The 5,013-nt window shown below is 45.0% G+C and overlaps 1 protein-coding gene and 1 long non-coding RNA gene across 2 annotated transcripts in view; one reads left to right on the forward strand and one right to left on the reverse strand.

Moving 5' to 3' along the window:
• LOC106807541 (ubiquitin carboxyl-terminal hydrolase CYLD-like) overlaps positions 1–5,013 on the reverse strand; it is a 194,181-nt gene that overhangs the window by 61,655 nt on the left and 127,513 nt on the right.
• The window catches only part of LOC106807542, an 11,520-nt gene continuing 7,689 nt past the window's right edge, over positions 1,183–5,013 (forward strand). Inside the window, exons 1-2 of the long non-coding RNA XR_001393681.1 lie at positions 1,183–1,274; positions 2,673–2,674. This is a non-coding gene — a long non-coding RNA (uncharacterized LOC106807542). The remainder of the gene's footprint in view (positions 1,275–2,672; positions 2,675–5,013) is intronic.

Consider the following 5,013-nt stretch of genomic DNA (forward strand, 5'->3'; position numbering starts at 1 on the left):
TCTTTTGTTTGTAATAAATCTAGCATATATAGTTTATGTCATCACTTTCCAACATATATAAGCAACGATATATATGGTATGCAGGACAAATACCTGCCCCGACGAATCGCCTCTGGACGCAATTACCCCCCCCCGACATTAACCACGACGCAATGCCATTCACAGTGATGACCCCCGGATGACAATAACTCCCTCAAGACATTTACCCGCCCATGCGCATTCACCCTCCGGACAATTACCCCCCGGACATTTACCCCATCGGACATTTAAACCCCCTCGCACAATTACCCCTCGATCGATTTACTGCTGCCTGGACAAGTGTACCCCCCGGACATTTACCGCCCGACAATCACCTCCCGAGTCGATTAACCCCCTGCCGAGCAATCACCCCCCGACATTTACCCCCCACACACACACACTACACACACACACACACACACACACACACACACACACACACGCGCGCGCTGTGTCTGTCTCTATCTCTCTGTGTGCGTGTTTGTCTGTCTGTCCCACGTCTCTCTCCCTTTCGCTGTCTAACTCTCGCGCTCTCTCTCCCTCTTTCTCTCTACCTCTATCTTTCTCGCTCTACCTCTCTCTCGCTCTCTATCTATCTGTCTCTCTCTCTTGTATATTTTGTAGTTTTGCTATGTTTCTGTTTCACTGTCTGAACCCCTCTCTCTGGATATTTTTCCCCTCCCATCCCACTCTCCCCACTTTCCCATTCTCACGTTGTGTATCTGTCTGTGTCTCTCTCACGCACACACACGCGCATGCATACATATACACGCACGTGCGCGCACGTCAGCACGCACATACATCTTTCGGTTCCCCCTCTCTCTGCATTTCGTACTGTACTACATCACTAGAGCAAGATGAAAAACACAGACATGCAACAGAGCTTTGTGTTCACCTACTCTGTAACATCCCAGTTGGCCTACTCCCGTTTCGCCTACTTCCCATTTCGCCTACTCTCAGAATGGGCAATATTCCCATTCGCCTACTCCCATTTCGTCTACTCTCAGAATAGGTAATATAGTGCCATTTCGTTGTAGTATTGATATTACAACAAATACCAGGAGAAATTAGTGTGGATGCGACTGTCTAGTCTATGTATCCTAATCAAAACCATATATTACATTTATAAAAGGTTATTTAGTGGCTAAACTGATGGTAGACAAAATCGGAATGAGATGTGTTTTTAGTGTAGGCGAATTGAGAGTATGCGAAATTGGCGTAGACCAACTGGGAGTTTTGCTATAGACGAAATGGCAGTAGGCCAACCGGGAATAAACCATGTACTCTGTCTGTTTGTGTGTATGTGTGTCTCTCTTTCTCTGTCTATCTCTCTCTCTCTCTGTCTGTCTATCTCTCTCTCTCACTCTCTCTGCCTCGGTTTCTGTGTGTGTGTGTGTGTGTGTGTGTGTGTGTGTGTGTGTGTGCGTGCGTGCGTGCGTGCGTGCGTGCGTGCGTGTCTGTGTTTCTCTGCGTCTCTCTCTCTCTCATTGTCTGTCTGTTTGCATTTTTTGCTCTCCTGCTCACACACACACACTCGCGCACGCACGTGCGCGCGCGCGCACACACACACACGTCAGTAATATGTACAATGCGCGTATGTACACGCATATATATACCTACAAATGTGGTTAGAATTATTTAGCGAGCATCTGCGTTGTGACCAATCTGCCACTGATAGTTGGAAAACTAGCTGGTTTTATTGCTATATATCTTATGCTTTATTAATCAATTAATAAACTACTAGAGCTACCGGGAACTAGTTTTACTTTATACTACATTGCTACTACCAGTATACCATTCTCAGTGTCGGATTAACCATTAAGCAGACTAAGCACGTGCTTAGGGCACCAGTGCCAAAGGGGGCACCACAAAGCTGGGAAAAGGGTGAAAAGAAAAAAAACGAATAAAGATTTGTACTTCCCAGGTGTACCACAAGGGGCCCCCAACAATACAATACAATACAAGGGGCCCCTAATGCCACCCAACAAGGTGCTAATTCCCAATTATCAGAAAGTGAAAGGTACTCAAAGACTTGTCAGACACTCATTGATGCTTATCCGGATGACATGATAACAACACTTTGTCTACAGAGCTTTTCAGCATTCCATTCATATGATTCTTCATAATTTTAAAACAACCAAGAAACATCTTTCCTACTTATGGAACTTTACACACAATTACAGAAGACCATACTACAGAGTGCTTTCAAATTTGAAATTGCCTTAAGAATATTTTTAACATTAATGGTCACCAACTGCACAGCAGAGAGGTCTTTCTCACAACTGAAACGTGTAAAAAAAATAGATTGACTCGTAGGCAGAATGAAGGTGTACATGCATGTACGCTCAAAAGTGCCTCAAATACCATCTCCTGCGATCTACATTTTAAAAAATTTCTGGGGGAGGACCCCCATACCCCCCGCCTGTTTATCACCACTCTCCTTGAAATCCTACATATATTTTTGTACTGCTGCAACCTACATTGTATATCTGTCCAGACAGGTCAACAACTAAAATGGACTGGGTCAGTGTGGAAAGGAGGGGGGCACCAAGATTGGTCAGTGCTTAGGGCACCAGTGAGCCTTAATCCGCCCCTGACCATTCTTATGCACTTTCAACGTTGACTACACGAATATTGCACTTCATTTTGTCCAGATGTATGAAATTAGTCTCTTTCCGTCTTCAATATAGTCTATTAAACTTGAAGACTAATATTTACGAGGTTAGATGATTACTTGTCGTGGGCGCTGCCATTGCTGGGTGTGTGTGTGTGCACGGTGCAATCCTATTGGCTGGAACGTCAGTTTACCTGCTAATATTCATGCGCGTCGTTTCTCCGCGGGTGAAGTAGTTCAAATATTTTACAGGTGTTTACTAAAAAAACTGCGGGGATTCAAACTTCTAGACGTGTAATTTTAACTAGAGTTTACCATTATAAACACGTTAGTGATGAAAGTTTTTAGACCCAGCTTTGGTGCAACGAAAATGTGCGATTTTCGAGTTCAGACTACGGCCTATTGGAGCATTATAGCATTCACTCGTTAACCCTTACTAGACCGGGAGCCCAGGGGGGGTAGCTGGAAAGGAAACCAATTTTCATGCATATAGCAATGATTCGTGTACATACCCATGTAAGGAAATGTAAGTCTGGCGGGCAGCCGCTGGTGGGTCTGGTCAGTGGGGTCATTTGAAACGCACCCTAAAATTGAGCTAGATTAGCTGGAGAGGAAACCCCATGAACTCTATTGGAAAATGTTCGGCATGGTCCCAGGTATCAGGAATGGACACTGCCAGCATTTTTTTAGTGGTGGGGCGCATGCGCCAGATATAAAAAACCGATACCCCAAAATTGAGCTAGATTAGCTGGAAAGGAAACCTTCTGGCACCCATTGGAAAATGTTCAGCATAGTCCCAGGTATCGTGAATGGCCACTACCAGAATAATTCAGTGGTGGGTGTATCCGCCAGACGCCCCCAACTGCCCCACCCCCAAAATTGAGCTAGATTAGCTGGAGAGGAAACCTTCTGGCACCCATTGGAAAATGTTCAGCATAGTCCCAAGTATCGTGAATGGCCACTGCCAGAATAATTCAGTGGTGGGTGTATCCGCCAGACGCCCGCAACTGCCCCACCCCCAAAATTAAGCTAGATTAGCTGGAGAGGAAACCCCATGAAACATATTGCAAAATGTTCGGCATGGTCCCAGGTATCAGGAATGGACACTGCCAGAATTGTTTAGTAGTGGGGCGCATCCGCCAGACCTAAAAAACCGTTACCCCCAAAATTGAGCTAGATTAGCTGGAAAGGAAACCTGGCACCTATTAGAAAATGTCCGGCATAGCCTCAGGTATCGTGAATGGCGGTGTGTGTGTTGAAAAGTGGTGGGTGTATACGCCAGACGCCCCCGAATGGCCTATGCCTGCCATCAATAGTAGATAATAACACATGTGTTATTATCTACTCTTGCTGCCATGCAGACACTCTGAAAATGCCCCCCCCCCCAAAAAAAAACCATGCGGTGCGCATGGATTTGCTTTACATTATATGCGTCACTCTAGCTCTACTATGGTACAGGTATACAGCTGCATGATAGTTGATAGAGCAAGGAGCAGCTGGGAAATGTGAGTAGTCTACTCTTATTTTCCCACATTTTAGTGTGCATATTCTAAATTCATGTGTTGTCTATAATAGGTTATAACAGCTTATATAGTAGGTGATGGCCATAAAAAATTTGTAAGGCATAAAAACGTCTGCAGGCATGACTGTAACTTGTTAAGACTGATAATTACTATTATCTACTGAGTTAGAGTGTATTCTAGTTGTAGACAGCGTCTATAGTAAGTAATAGTCTATATACATGGCAGAACAGAAGGGGTAGTTGGCATGGGCCTACGATTTTTACGATTTATACTCACCCTGGTAGAGACTAAGAGAGACCCTTTGGTAAATAATATTAGTATTGCAAAGAGAGTGCTATTTTTATTTTAAAGAAGAATCATAAACGATTACTACACATGTGTAGCGGTCAAGGGTCACCAAGATCACGTGATCCGCGTCCCAACGGGATTTGGATGTAAGGCTTCACCTACGTCACGCGACGTGAATCTCTGTACCTTGTTTGATGATTACGTGGCATAACCACGTGACTACGTCACGCGACGTGAATCCCAGTATCTTGTTTGATGATCACGTGGCATAACCACGTGACAACTGTTAGTATATATAAGCTGCTGTTTCTCGCAGTAAAGGAGAGCGCTGGTGGGAGCACTGGTGTGAACACTGGTGGGAGCACTGGTGTGAGCACTGGTGTTTCTCTCCAGGTGCTTCGAGATACACAACGCGAGGATCAGCGAGTGGTAAGATAAACGACTACGCTTTTTCACTCCTGGACTCACCCTCTGCCCGGTGCTTACTGACGGCTTGACCGTCTCTGCACGCAGGCATGCTGAGTTTTCGAGTCGCATTTCTTGTTACTGTGTGATTACTGTTTCTGTTTC

Source organism: Priapulus caudatus, unplaced genomic scaffold (assembly GCF_000485595.1).
Source record: "Priapulus caudatus unplaced genomic scaffold, Priapulus_caudatus-5.0.1 Scaffold221, whole genome shotgun sequence".
In the NCBI taxonomy this organism is placed as follows: domain Eukaryota; kingdom Metazoa; phylum Priapulida; class Priapulimorpha; order Priapulimorphida; family Priapulidae; genus Priapulus; species Priapulus caudatus.